This window comes from Antennarius striatus, chromosome 7 (genome assembly GCF_040054535.1).
Source record: "Antennarius striatus isolate MH-2024 chromosome 7, ASM4005453v1, whole genome shotgun sequence".
Lineage (NCBI taxonomy): Eukaryota > Metazoa > Chordata > Actinopteri > Lophiiformes > Antennariidae > Antennarius > Antennarius striatus.
The window spans coordinates 18543573-18559720 of NC_090782.1; the positions used below are offsets into that span (position 1 = coordinate 18543573).

General features: G+C 41.5%; 1 long non-coding RNA gene across 1 annotated transcript in view; it reads right to left on the minus strand.

The window, feature by feature from the left end:
- LOC137599282 (uncharacterized) overlaps window positions 1-15592 on the minus strand; it is a 34470-nt gene extending 18878 nt beyond the window's left edge. The window contains exons 1-2 of the long non-coding RNA XR_011036780.1: window positions 15318-15592; window positions 5611-5766 (exon numbers count right to left, since the gene is read on the minus strand). This is a non-coding gene — a long non-coding RNA (uncharacterized lncRNA). The remainder of the gene's footprint in view (window positions 1-5610; window positions 5767-15317) is intronic.
- Between the last annotated feature and the right edge of the window lie 556 nt (window positions 15593-16148).

Consider the following 16148-nt stretch of genomic DNA (forward strand, 5'->3'; position numbering starts at 1 on the left):
TGAACAAAACTGGGAAGTTTGTTTGCATGAACCACGCAACCTGTAAATTTTAGGCTCCATCTGTAGAGGGAACACTGCGTTTCAAGCCATTAACAGACTGCAGCTGCTATTGTCCCTGTTTGTAAAAGGACTGGAAATGGCTCTACATGTGGAGTACATCCTGTCTTCCATTGTTCCTCTTTCACTCTTGTCCATAAAGGCCTGCCTGCACTCCAGGCTACAGCAGCAAGGCAAATACACACAGTAGCACATCAGAGAGGCATACCTTCCCCTCCCTTTGTGCTCAGTAATTGCCACAATGCATCTTCTCATCCAGCTAATTAAGTGAGTCTTTCCCATTGTCTCCCAATGCTATCACCTCTTCACACAGCCAGAGAGAGAAAGAGAGAGAGAGTTACAGTATTAAAGCTAAAGATAGAAAAAAATTCCATATGGAGGGAATGAGTGACAAAGGTGTGGGTCCTTGTCTGGTCTGATGCGTGTTTGCTCATTGGAAGACGTGCTTGTTGTCTGTTTTTGATAGTAAACAACAAACACCACATTACTGCTGTCAGAAGAAAATACCAGCACTCCATAAAATCACCTCAGGAGTCTTTTTTTTAAAAAACTTGCAATATATTAGATTGACAGCAAAAGGCCAGAACATCTCCGCTCTTGCCACATGTCTCTGTAAATTAACGGATTATGAGTTATTGAGCTGATGATAATGAAACATGTAAAATGGATGAGGATGGGTGTGATGCAGATAATCCCTTTATTAATTTATTCATTTATTTAATTATAAATCCTCATTTAATCCTTTTTATTATTTTATTTTTTTTTACAGATTTGTCTGTTTGAGATGAATGATCTCTGATCAAGAAGGCCAGACACAAAGGTTTTAAACAAGACAACATAAAACTACATCAACCAGAACATAGCATTACATGAAACACCTGTCCACAGAGGGTATAGCATAAGCACATTCATGCCGTCATGTAGGAATCAAAGTGCTGATGTCAAGTGGCCACAGCCGTACTAATGATTATTCTTAAAAGAGCTTTAAAATTAGACAAACCATGTTTTAAATCTTTTCGATGGTTACTCTAATAGAGACGTTTCACTCTCATCTGTGGAATGGGAAGCAAATATTTATTTCACTATTTAGCCTGAAGCTTCTCAAAGATGTGAATTCAACTGATGAGAGTACTGAATATAAATTATGAATCTTTATAATGTCAAAGAATGCACCTGCCATCTTTCCTGATTTCACCATGTCTGTGCAGTCATAGGAATGCTTGATGGCCTCCATAACGAACAATTGAATAACTCTCGTCCCCATTCCTCTTTACATCTTTGCTGTTCAGACCCTTTGTGTGGCAAAACCATGAGTTTAACTAACTAAACTATAACAAAACACAAAAACAGGCCAGGTCTGAATTCTATGTAATCACAAGGAGAAACGTCCAAACCCCCCCCCACACACACACACACACACATGCAGACACACACTCACTTCATGCTCAAGTCCATTCGCTGACCTCTCAGGCCAGACGCTCCCTTACAAACACACAAAGCCTGCAAAAGTCTTCCACCACCCCCACCCCACCACACATACACCCCCCAAAGCTGAACCCCTCCTTGAACCTATAACCCCCCCCCCCTTCCCATCTTGTATGCCTTTCCTCCCCACCCTCAAGTTCTTGTCAAGGCCCTGACTGACAGACAGACAGACAGGCAAGTAGGGTGACATCATAGGGAGGGGAGAGAGAGAGTGAGAGGGACAGAGGAAGGGGGCTGTTTGCCTGTCTGGCCCCAGCACCCGCACAATACTGGAGGGCATCTGGCACTGGGGTGGTGGTGGTGGTGGTGGTGGAGGGCAGGGTGGGGGTCTGTCAGGACAAAGCATTTACATCCCCCTCCTAGAATATGATTATAGTTTGTAAATGGTGGCTGAAATGTGTAAGAAGTAAAAAAAAAAAAAAAAAAGGGGGCTGAGTGGGTTGATGGATGGACAGAGTTCAGACACCAGCAGACATGTGAAGCACATGGAGGGAAATTTGGGATGTTCACAAATGTCTAAGTGGTAATTTCTATCAGCAGCCAGTGTAATAAACTTCCTGCTCGAGGCTGTACAAGTTGAAAGGCCAAAAACTTTCAGAGAGATCCCTGTTTATACTCAGGGATGTCATCTTAGCTCATCAATTTAAAGACTCAAGGTGAAACAGTGGTGCCAGCGAGAGAGAAATCAGTGTCAAAATACTCATTCTCTCTTCAGCGACCCTCACCTCCATCTCCGTATGAGAGGCTCCCCGCTCTCCCTGTGCACACAAGTGTGTGTCTGTCTGTGTGCATACATAAAATAAATGAGCTGTGTGTATGCATTGTGCGAGTCCACAGGCCCAGTGTATAAATGTGACTTGACCCTGGCAGGCTGAAGCAGGGTTTCTGCGTCGTACTGGGCGTGGGAAAAAGAGGAGACCTCTTTTCACAGCTGCTCTGGCCGTTGCATTGAAGCAGCAGAGGCCCCCACCACCCCCAATCTGCCGCTGCCGCTAATGCCCCCCCTCCACCCCCCGTCTTCCATTCACTGTGCAGCTTGCTGCCTTTCAGCGGACCCTCAGCCTTCCCTCCTGCGCGCTGTTCGTCATCCCGCCATCACAGCCAGCCTTTAATACGGCCACCCCACCATTCAGCCGGCATGCATTGAGATGCCAGAGGCCTCTGAGCTTTGAGGAGGTAAAGAAAAACCAAAACAGCTAACTGACTAAAGAAATAAAGCTAGCAGTGCCAATGTAAAAAAAGCAACAAAAACAATTTGTTTATATGCATTTGTGCGGTAAACAAAATGTTGCCAAAAGCTCCATTTATTCTCTTTTGTTTTCCAAAGTGGATTTTATCTTTCCTTCTCTCTGACGTTTTGCAGATCGACCTTAATTTATGTTAACATACGCCACCAGTCACACTCACTCAGTGCCTGCCTTACCCCCACCACCACCACCACCACCCCCCAACACACATTCTCCATCTCCTTCCATCCACATTTGAAGAGATTTATTTCCCATCAAGCCGCATAATGCAGAGAATATAATTCAAATCAACTTCTAAGAACAGCCTAGCAGATCGGTTTATGTATACAAATCCAGACAGCCTAGTAAAAAAAAAAAAAAAAAAAGTCCCCAAAACAGCAGGGTGTTAAAAGCAGATTGTCAACTTTAGGAAGCGGCGGGTGGGCAGTGGGTGTTTGGTTTTGCCATTAGCGATAACCTGTTACTGATAAACCTCACAGTCGGTCTGTTTAAACATATAATGCAGGCGTGCAGGTTTCATTTCTGTCAGATATTCTTACTAATCTGACAGTATAACCGTGCAATGGCAGATTTAGAGTGGCAGCGCAAACACACACACACACACACACACACACACACACACACACACACACACACACACACACACACACACACACACACACACACACACACACACACACACAATTTTTGAGAAACTTTTAAAGGTCACACAATGTGCAGAATAACTCCAACTGATTCTCAGGAGCAGTCCTATCATGCTGTCTGGCTACCCTGCTGATACACCAGGCATGTTGAGGAAATGTTGAGATGCAGCGGGGGTAACAGTGATGGGGGAGGAGGAGGGAAGGAGGTGTTAGGCAGGAACCTGAAAGGACTCCATCTCCCTTGGCCAACATGCCATGACGGTGTGGAGCAGGAGTCTGAATTGGTTTCTCTGGGGTGGCGGAGCTGAAGAGGTGATGGCAAGATGAGCCCGAATGGGGATAGAAAGAAGTGGGAGAAAGTGTGTGTGGGGGGGTGTACAGTATTCTAAGGTATATTTATGTATGTGATTCTTTCTTTAAGAGAAAGTGATTGAGATGGCAGACCCCATCTGATGTGCTGCAAACGAGCAGATTGTTGCTTCCCACACATGAAGTCTTTCAATATACATGAGAGGGTGTCACGTGTGAAATCAAACATCCTCACATCTCCCATTTGAACAATGGTAACAAATGTTCGTACAGTAACATGTGTTCTTTGTGGGTGAAACAAGCAGACATATAGACGTGCTACCCCTTAATTGCTGTTATGAATAGAAAGAAGGTGCAATGAGTGTCACTCCTGGATAGATGAGCATCTGCGTCAGACTTAGCCTGTAGCTATGCCTCCACTTCTAAAGCTTATGTCCAACCAAAGCTTGTTTGCATCGATTTATCTAGTTTGTGGATATGATATTGACTAAATAGAAGGCAAACCTTATCGAGTCGGAGCTAAGCGAAGGAGGTATAAGAGGTAGTTGAATGCTATGGAGGAGGATAGCCACAGGCTGTGAAATCTCCTCTGATCTTTCCTTGTCTGATTCTCAAAACCTCACTCTTTCGATGGGGGTGGGGGGTGGGGGAGAGGGGGTATGCTGATAGAGAAGTAGGCCAATGTCACAGAACGTTCATCTAACCCTGAAGAGAAAACGAAATTTTTTTAAAAAAAATCCCTTCTTCAGTTTCCTCATGGACCTGAATCTTTACAGTTGGGGTTTCATCTCTCTTTCTAACTCTCCATCCAATAGTTTTTTCTCCACAGGAGGCTGAACATGCACAAGCTGAGCTGCATTCTTGGCCTTGATGGCTCGCTATAGCAGCTGTTAGAAGAGCGAAGGTAATCTTTAGGTGTGTCACTCAACACCGAGACGGCAAGCTGAGAGGGATGTGAGTGAGTCACCCAGTTCTGGCTTCAGCCTTCCATCATCTCCAGCATTATAGGCTGTTATGAAAGCCTACAGCTTGTAAAGCTTTGGAAAATAACTTAGCAGAGTCAACCTGACAGCTGAGACCTAAAATCTGTGCAAATTAGTTTGTCCTGACCTATATAGCATATAAATTTGTTAATAAGCAATATCTGTCACTTATTAAAATGACTGAGTTGCCTTTATATTAATCAGACGATGAATTTAATCAAAATACTAAAAACTGTTCCCTCGGCATTCGTAAGGGTTAAAATTCAAACTCAATCGAAGAGTTTCACAACCTTGAAATTACTGAAGGAAAGTGAAGAAGAAACCAAAGAAAGAGATGTTTCTCTTTGTGTGAGCGTGTGAACGGGAGCGCGAGGCCTCAACAGAAAGCAGAGGGAGGGGAGAGAGGGTATTAGAGGCGTGAGGGACTTAGCCACCCTGGCTGTCTTTCCACATGAGCACACCTTGTGCACACACCAGGGCAAGGCCCCCTATGTATCCTTAAAGGGATAAAAAGCATGGACAAAGGATTTAAAATATAGATTACACAAGTGGCCACCCTGCGTCTTATCTGCCAAAACCGAAGAATCTGGCAAATTGGATCAGACGCTACAAAGCAGGTGGCAAGAGGCAAGCGAGAGGTTGACGAAGGCGAACAAGAGGGTGTGCACATATAGAACGAGAGACATGTCCATCTCAGTGTTATTTTATGACGAGATAATTATGGATGAAATATCAGCTGATTTGGCAACTCTTCTGGTCTCAAAATGAACCCATTCAACCCATTCAAGGATAAATTTAAAAAAAGGTGGAGTTCAAGTTCAAGTACAAATCATAGGGACAATACTGTGAGTGATGACACACAGAGGAAAAGTATTTTGGTCTCACCGGTAAGGCTGGAGTCATGAAGTCTTTCCTGACCCTGTCTGTGACCTCTGAGGTTCAGACTAGGAGGGCGTATGTCTCAGCTGACCTGATGACCTGCAGGTTGAAACACAGGCCTGAAGACTGGAGTGTATGTTTCTGCCTATACTCCAAAGATTCCTGCAGAAACATGAAGCATTGAATTGAGAGGCATGAAGCACCTGACACATTTTCTGATTCACCTGTTATTCTCCTTTTCTCAATGTCGTTTGTCCAAAATTGTCCAAAATTCCTTGAGGATATATTATATTCACTTAAAAACTACCTTTAACTTCTGATCTTATAAGAAATGTAACAAAATGCTTTCTACAAACAGATTTTTTCCTATTTGTATAAAAAAACGAATAAATAAAAGTCATGAATAAGAAAAAGCATTTTTGTCACACATTGAGTAAAAAACTCTATTAGAATAAAATTGTTATTAGGCCTGTAAGAAAAATTAATATTGACACAGCAATGTATCCCTTAAGAATTATGGAGTGAACACGACCTGTATAAAATCTATTGTTAGGTTTATGTGTGGAAGTTTATTCTGTTCCTTTTTCAGTCATAAGTCATGACAATACCAATCTCTAGAACACACACACACACACATACACACACACACATACACACACACACACACTTCACCATCAACAACACAAAATACTGAAAGATTACATCCGCTGAAACCTGATGTCCTTTGCGGGTTTAAAGCCTGCTTGTCAGCCTTTCAATTTTTTTTTCTCTTTCACTTGCATGGGTCAGAGGCTGTTGCTAGGCTACCAAACCCAGAATTCATAAGTTCAGAGAAAAGGTTTATACAGGCCAAAGCAATTCAAGGTAGAATGATAAGAGAAAATTGACAACTATGAAATATGATGATAATCAAAATAGATCATATTGTAAATAAAACCAAAATATAATAATAATAATAATAATAATAATAATAATAATAATAATAATAATAATAATAATAATAATAATAATAATAATACCTGAAGCTTAAATTAAAGTCTCCAATTATTAGATGAAGACAAGTATGGGAAAATGTTTTAAAGCAAGTCTCTTGAATCTGTAGTTTTGTACCTTTTGAAAAAGTTCTCTTTTAACAGGATACGGATCACACTGACTGATGCAGAGTAAAATACACAACTGTGCAGCCTGATCTCATATAATAAAGACCTATTCTATAATAGACTGTGTGTTGTCATATTTATTTTACTCTACAGAGGAACACACAGTCTCACTTACTTAAACAGGCAGAGAACCAGATGTACAAATGTGCAGAAATATGCACACACAGTTACACACACTCATTCAAAGCTCTGCAATTTGGAGACCGAGTGTTGGAAATTCATCAGGAAACCTAAAACAATGGCATTGTTGTATAGGAGAGCATATGGGATGCCTGCTTCTTTTCCTCAGCAAACCACACTGGTTCTCATGCAATAACCAGATCTACAACACTGAAATATTCCATGTTATCAATACAGTGCAGAGATAGAGAGAATGGGGAAGGCAGAGAGAGAGATGGGGGACAAACTGACATATCTACACTTCAGCAGAACAGGCTACAGACATGACAGGTTGGTTAGACACGTACGGCGGCCGTGCATAAACATGTCTTCTCTCCTTTCTTATCTTCTAACCTCAGTCCATCTGCGTCATCTCACTTCTATCTAGGCACGGTTTTTTTTTGCTTTATTTGTTTGTTAATTTCTAAGTTGTAACAGCATGCAGAGTAATTGATGTGGTGAATGAACAACATTTCAATAGATGTACGGATGGATAAATCACTGTCCAAGACAATAGGAAGTGTAGCGCAGCCTCATGGCAGATGTTGGTAGGCTAGACGTTGACTAGACTGGGCTCCATCTGGTGTTGAGGGCCTCTGTCCGGATAGTGCAGAGGGCCCAGACAGACACATATTAATGTGGGAAAACTAACGTCTAGCCTGGCTCTCAGACTGCATTTCAATCTCAAAAGGCTCTCCCCATATCCTCCATTTATTACCCCCTTAGCAATGCATTAATTTCTACTGCTATTGGGTGAGAGCTGTTAGGGCAGCGCTGTTGAACTGAACATACGGCGCAAACCAAACCAAAATGGAAACGAAAACACACTGTATTATTATTGCTTTATCTTAATGTTGCAATTAGCCATCGAAGGTTGTGCATGTACAGACAATTGCTAAATTGTGCACCTCAAACACTGCTGCAAATACAAAGACAATTTCCTTAATGAAAGAATTTATTTCTACCTCACCCTATCAAACTACTAAAAGTAGAACCGCACAGTCCACACTGCACTTTACCATACAAATTTAAATTATCATTAGCATTACAATTAAAATAGAAAAAAAGCCTATTTTTATACAGTATGCATTCACACATAAAGCAGCATAGTTATATATCAGCACAAAAACTAGAGGAACCATGCTTGCTCCACCTGCTCTGATCTGTGACGCAGTAAGCAGAGGCCTACTAACAGTCTCTCTCTCTTGCACACACACAAAAGCATGCACGCACACACGCACGCACACACACACACATACACACACACACACACACACACTCACGCACACACGGACACACACACACATTCTCCATCATGCAGAGCAGAGCCCTCACACAGAGCAGCAACAGCATTAGCAGCTAACACGCTACTGGTTTGTTTAAAATTCAACAGACTCTACTTCAGAGTACAAGCTATTGCTCAGGCTGTCCTGGAGCCAGACAGGAGCTCCTGCCCGACTTGGATGGAAAGCCTGAAGACGAGATGATGCACAGCCCAAACAGCTGTAAGACATCCCTGTAAAATCTACTTGGTCCCATGTCTCCCTTAGCAGACCTCAATCTCCTCTAACCCTCCTTTTTAAATCTGTGCATGGCCAGCTACTGCCCACTAGCAATGAAACAGATTTGATTGTGATGTGACATGTGTGTGTTACTATGACCCCAGTCAACAGTCAATGCTAGTTACAGATATCTTTCAGTAATGACATAAAATACAGTTATAGTTTCAGAAACCTACATACAACATAAAGCATGTTGTTATAATCCTGTGAGTTGTAATAAACTTGAACTGCATTTACTAAAAAAAAAAAAAAAAAGATGTAGAAATATATATGGTGTCCATCTGATGTCCCACTTTGCTTCAGCGATGTCAAACGTCATGTTATTCCTTTATGTTTGCACGTGAGGCCTGAAGCTGCTGTTAATAAGCACATCCATCAAGCTAAATCTCGGGATATGTGCTGATCCCTTTGACAACCACCTACTGAATCACAATATTGTCTTCTTTTGACTTCATAATCTTTGACGTATTACTTCGATCACCTGCTATACATTTTCCTGATCTTTGCTGCACCTGCTGTGCAGTATCAGATGCAGGAACCCTGAGTACGAACCTGCTAGTAGAACGATTCCTACTGCAGCTGTTAACACAGTATGCTGCACATCAACTAAATCAAGCAACACCTTTTTTTTTTTTTCCTCGCAAAGCTACATAAATGTTTCTGCAGGTGCATTAGATTTGATTCTTGAAGCTCTTTGCATATCAGCACATAGATAGGCCACTAGCAAGGGGATATAGGGACCACTGGTGGAACACGTGACTCCCAAGAGTCGTCCAATCAGGTGTTTCCCAGCTACAACCCTTCCACGTCATTCCATCTCTGGCTATCAGCATCCAACCAGCAACACCATCATCAGACAAACATGCCTGTTTGAGATAGTATCGTGACTAAAGGCAGTAATATTCCATAAAGACAAACAACAGCATCATCATCATCATCATCATCATCATCATCATCATCATCACCACCATCACTCCATGAATGGAGCCTGTCTCCGGTCGCTAACCACTCTTAATCCACGCACCCCCCCCCCCCCCCCCCCCCGCGATAGAAACAGAACCCTGTAAATCCATTTTTAAGGGCTGACGTTGGTGTTCTCTGCTCCGGCACACGTCCAAGGAAGCGGGAGGCGTTTCTCGGTGCTCGGACGATGCCGCGGGCTTCCAGTCCTCCGTTGGAGGCTGCATCAATCCATCCGGCAGCCCCCGCCGCCTCCACCCCTCCTCATCGGGTCCAGGTTGCGACTCGCCTCGCCGTGACGACTGCAGAATTAGTTTATACATTCGGTTCTCTAGCTTTATGATATTACATAAACTCATACAGCTAGATAACCAAAGAGAAAAACTAACCCACGTCTCTTAAAGGGGCCGCCGCCGGAGCTGCTTCTGTTGTGGTCACATGGAGCACTCCGCCTGCATGCGCACGCCTCTCTCTCCGTCCCTCTCTCTTCTTCTGCGCTCCATAATCCCGTCTATCCATCCCTAATATTCACACATGACGGTGCGCATGTACATACTTCTATACTACAGGTATCCTGCTTTATTGGGGGCGTTTATGCTTATATGTGTTTATATATATATATCTGTATATATAGTATGTATAAAAAGCACATATTCAAAAGATGCTCGAACACGGGCTTTGATTTGAGCATGGGGTAAAATGTCTCAGCATGACCTCATTCAGTTCATCATCATCATCATCATCATCATCATCATCATCATCATCAATGTGGCAATAAAGTGCATTATTCTAAACAAAAGTAGCCCCTCTTGAAGCATTCCTACATTTCTAAGGATGCACGTCATTGCTTACATTCGTCACAACCACAGCTGAACTTCCTCACACTACACGTGTGAGTCTTGAAGGTTAAGTCATCCCGCTAATGGGGGATGATGACACATTCGCTGGTCATCAATGGACCGGTGTAAAAGAGTAGGTCACATGACACTGACAACCCTAATGCAGAATGCATTTACCTACAAATATCACGTTCAGTGTGAGCTGAGCTGAGATGATGCCTCCATTGTCTAACTAACAGGCCCTGACAACAACCAGCGTATTGCCGTTTGAAATGCCAGCTCACATCGACCCGTTTCGGACCATACACCATAGTTTCCGTTTTGAGTGGATTAATTCATGAATGGTTTGAAGCATGACAAACTACCAAAGCCCTTGGCTTCTACAGTAGAGAACCTTCCAGTTAAATGCCAACTACATGATCAACCTGCCTCTCTGGGTGTTGGTCTACTTTGGATAAAAGTGACAAGCTGACAAGTTTAAGCAGGACAAACTAACCTTCACAGTCCTTTATAATCAATAAACAGATTATAGGTCTGAACATTAACGAGAGATGAACATGAGTACAAAGTGCATTATAAACTGTAAGCTGCTATTTTGTTAAGTGCGTCTCATATCTGTCAGCACAAACAATTATGCGGAGAAGCTATAGGTTGGAACTCATTTGATATCATACAAGATAAAGCTTATTAAAGGTAATTATTATTATTTTAGCCGTATTTATTTCTTGAAAGATGCTTATAAATATTACTAAAACGCTGATTTCTTTTTCGAATTGAAAGCAAACATCTTACTCACATATTCAGACTTTTTCCACTGCCATAACGAAAACAAGATGATTAATAAGAAGAACTCATTAATCAAGACGCAACAGTTTTTGACTCTTAATCCATGATGTCTCATGATCAGTCTCGTCCTCTGTCCAGCCGAGACGCTCCGCGTCCCCGAGACCATGTGCCGGCAAACGCGCAAAGACAAAGCCCATTTTACGCGGGGCGTCCATACATGTGTATCCTTGGAGGAATAATCGAGGGATAACGTCCAATGCAGCAAATGCCGAAAAGGAGAAAATGGTAGAGTGGGGAAAACGTCTCGGCTATCTGTGTGTTGGATGTGGGTCGCAGGAGGCGGGAGGGCCGCCGGGGGGCCTCCGGGTCAGACTGCCAGAGGAGATGCGCCGTGTTGACGGAATTAGGCACACTCATTGGCCCACACATGGTGAGCAGCAGAGATACTGGTTGGACATGACGGACAAGCGAGGAGAGAAGAAGGTATAAGATAAATATAACGTTCAGAGCGCCTTGACCTCATGATACAGGATTGTAAATGTTATCAACAATCATAAACCAAATACAGCTATCGCCCCTGGAAGTATGTTGGATCTGATGTGAAGGCTTATTCCAAAATCCACTGAGTCCTGAGCTTGATGAGGAATGAGGTGGCATTTCTTTTATCTTCTAGACGCCATTATTCATTTAAAAACAAAAATAAATAAAAAAAATAAAAAATCAATCAAACAAAAAAATAACAAAAAGAACGGAGCACCATATTTCACTCAGTACTGAAACTGGACAATAAACACTATATTTATGATATTCAAATAAATACCACTATAGTTGGGTGTCCTAAATGAAGTCGCAGACTGAAACAGTATCCACAGGAATGGGCGCGGATCTAGGGCATTAAATCAAATTAGGGGCCATGTTTAAGGATGTGTCGACGGTAGACTATCTTTCAGTCACACCTTGTTGGTGTAAATAAGGCATGAAGTTTGTACAAATAAAGACACGCTGTGGAATCAGGAGGTCACCTGTCGTGAAACTGAAGACAGCATGCAGGTGACGGGCAGAACAACCGCCAAAAGCTGCAGGGATAGCATGACGGATAAGTTAAAAAAAAATCTATGCTACAATAATACATACATCTGATTCTATTATATTGCACCGTTTAGTACTTGTTTCTTATTTGCAGAAATGAGTCTACAAAACAGGAAACATTTATGTTTTAATTTCAGGGGGATGATTATTTGAGTCTTAAGAAGGAAATGGAAGAAAGTGACTTTTGCGTATAATACTGTACCTGACTGTACGCTTAAAAACACTATAGCACTACAATACTACAACACTTCAACATACAGCACTACAACAGTACACAATGGGCTTTGGGACCATGCTAATGTTGCTTCAGCATTATGTGTTAAGTGCATGGGAGCTCACACAATTCACAGTTTATTCATATGTGTTTTCTTCGTTAGCTTACATGATATTACATTTTGTGTGTGTGTGTGTGTGTGTGTGTGTGTGTGTGTGTGTGTGTGTGTGTGTGTGTGTGTGTGTGTGTGTGTGTGTGTGTGTGTGTGTGTGTGTGTGTGTGTGTGTGTGTGTGTGTGTGTGTGAGTACATATATTTACACATAAATGTGTCACATGTCTTCCTCATGTGTCTTATAATAATAAACTAATATCATAAGCCAGGGAGCATTGCTGACAAATCCTAGGCTGTGTATTTCTCTCTGGCTGTAGGCTGTTGACTTTTACAGATAACAAATATTTTTCACCTTCTTTAATATAAGTCTCCTATCTAAACTGAAGGTCTTTTAGCTTTGGATTAATTTAAAAAATTGCACATTGAAATTAACTTTCTTAATTATCTTAAATTTCATTTCATACAGTAAAATATGGATTTGCTAAAGAAAAAACTAATATTTAAAAATCTATCAATACTGTATATCTACACTGTATATATATATAATGAGATTAATGCATTGTTTCATCGTTATCATTGCGTGTGTGTGTGTGTGTGTGTGTGTGTGTGTGTGTGTGTGTGTGTGCGTGCGTGCGTGTGCGTGATAGAGAAAGTGTTGTGTGTCTGTGACTTGTGTTACGTTGTGTGCGTATGAGTAATGCGTGTGTGTGAGTGCGTGTTGGCTTATTGCACTGTACATTAACACAGATTCCCAGATCAGCTATTCATCGGCTGCCCGTGAACTCATCTGGCCACGCCCCCTGCGTCACGTCAGACGTCCTGACGCTCAGGTGGGCAGCGAGCTTCACACCTTACACTGACTGAGCAGTTCACTAATTTACATTGTTGCTGTCTGATCATTTTTTCCGTTTTAGTCTTTGACATATTAAAATAAATAAATAAATTCGACGGAATTACAAGTAATTAAACTGGCCTGAACTGGCCACGTTGTTTTTAAGACACGCTGCATTCACGTGTGTGGGCTTAATTATATCAAACAGATCTATCTTATTGTCAAATTAATCGAGTTTTTCGGTTTCTTTACGTCTTGAGAAATCAAAATAAAATCTAAATGAATAAATGTGCATCTCGCAGTGACTAAACTGTACCTGTAGAAACACTGGATGTGAGCTGTCGCCCACTGGAGCTGCTGCACTAAAGAGGAGCGACACAAGCTCAGCACCTGAAGAATAGAGTCTCTGTCCTTGGTGCTGAAACCAACAGGATGAATTCACAGCGCTGCTGGGTTTATTCATGCACATTTAGACCTGTCTAAATGTAATTAACCCTAATAGAAAGACTTGTCAGACTTGGAATTGCGTAAGATTTGACTGTGAAAAAAAATTCCAATATTAGTCTTACAGGATTCAGCTGGAACACTTCCCCTAAAAAACAAAGGCAATATTTTCTCGAGAAATGACAAAAGGTCATTCCCGAAAATAAACACGGTTTGAATCCGAATATTCAAAATTTATATCCAATAAAATTTCATTCACTGTTCAAGTTCACAGCTGATGGTATTAGTAGCATGTTGACATTTGTCAGTGTTTTGATATTTAAACCCAAAGATAATTTCAACTAAATTTTAAGTTCATTAGTTTTGGAGTTTATGTGTAATTTTTTGTTGCACATGAAATTATGTTTTTGGAAATGAGATATATCATAGCTGTCATTTTAATTAGGATTATAGGCCTACCGTTCACCTGTTGCCCAGTGAAAGAAAGAATGAAAGAAAGAAAGAAAGAAAGAAAAGAAAGAAAAAAGAAAGAAAGAAATCCTTGTTATAGAAAGCTACAATTCTGTCAATTTATGTTAAATATAAAATATTTTAAAACATCATAATGATACAAGTATAGATATAACTATTAATTATATTATAAATATATATATTTATAGAATCAATAGAAAGGTTGGACTCACCAAACTTTTGCCTGTAACTCTAGAATAAAAAAATAATAACTTGACATATCTATTAATTTTAAATATAATAAATCCATCAAATACAAATCTGTGAAATAATTCATGTGTGTTATTTTGCTCGTTCGAGTAGGTTTAGTAAAATAAACTCCAACATTGATAGAATTTAATGGCTCCCTATTGTACATTGTCAGCTGTAAAGGCCTTATTAATTCATTTCACACTGCAGCTTCGAAGGATTTTCTCACAAATAAGTGACCAAAAAAAGAGAAAAGAAAAGAAAAAGAAAGACGAAAAAAATTGGGGAAAAAAAAAGAAAAAAGTCAACATCAAGTTCAACAACGTGCTGGTGGTCATTAGCATCACAATGCTGTCTGGGAGCACACAAGTCTTCTTAACAAGAGGCTCTGGCGTCAAGTCCCTCCACCTCCCAGCCAAGGGAACATTTTCCCAGGCTCTGCTAACAATCACACAACTGTTTGCTTAATAAACGCCGGCTCTGGGGCAACTCAGCCCGCCTCATCAACGCTCAGTGAATAGTCCCCACTAACATGGGATGGAACAAGTTGCTGCCACTCATCATTTCAGGACCCACTCGAATTAGAAAAAAACTAAATTTACTTGTATTTCAACCTTAGAGTTGTATTGTTACCTATTACTTTTACTTTGCGGTTTTGTAGTTGCCTCCTTGAAAATATAATAATAATTATTATTATTATCGTTGTTGTTGTTGTTGTTATTATAATAATAATTATTGCTAAATTAATTTTCTGCTTCATAATTTTTGTATCAAATTCAGCTTAGCTAAACGCCTGTTCAATACCAAAATAAAAATTTAAAAAAATAAAATAAACCATATTAAGATTCATACTTACAAGCTTGGAATAAATCCCAGACCTCCGGTCCATGTCCATTCAGTATCAAAGTTTCTACCATCATCTCTCAGGTGGCCTCAAACTAAGAGTCAGGAATCCGGGTGAAACCCAAACGCTGCGTAAACCTTCACGGTGAGTCGGTCCAAGATATGTTGAATTTTGATTTACAAAAACATTTAACTGGGGGCTCGGAAACACATCGAGGCCGACAACGTGGACGTTAAGCGGCCAGCATCCGATTCTGCATCCCAACAGCATCTCCACGACAGCCTTGGTTGACAGTGTGCGCGGAGCTGTTGCGTCGCTGGTCCCCTCCTCTCGGTCTCTCTCGCTCTCTCGCTCTCTCGCTCGCATACACGCAAGCGCGCACGCACACACACACACACACACACACACACACACACACACACACACACACACACACACACACAAACACACACACACACACACACACAGGACGCTGTGGACACTGTGTACCGAAACTCAAACACATTTCGCACCCCATTGCATTGACCGTAGCGCCCATTGTTCTATTTAAACGACGCGTCGTCCTCCCCAGACTCACACAGTTCTGTTTTTTATGGCAGCATTTATTAGACGAGGTGAGCGACATGTAGCTGATCGTCTGTGGATGATATTCGGGGGGCAAATGCAGCAACCCCAAAATTTGGGTTTGTCGGGCGGAGGCAAATAATGCGTCAAACGCTTTGCGCCGCGTGATCTTAACGCAAATCACAGCAAACGTGGTGCTTGGCAGAGGGTGTTGTATGACCGAATACACACTCCACACCCCCACAGTCACCCCCCCCCCCCCCGTCCCTGACTGTCAGC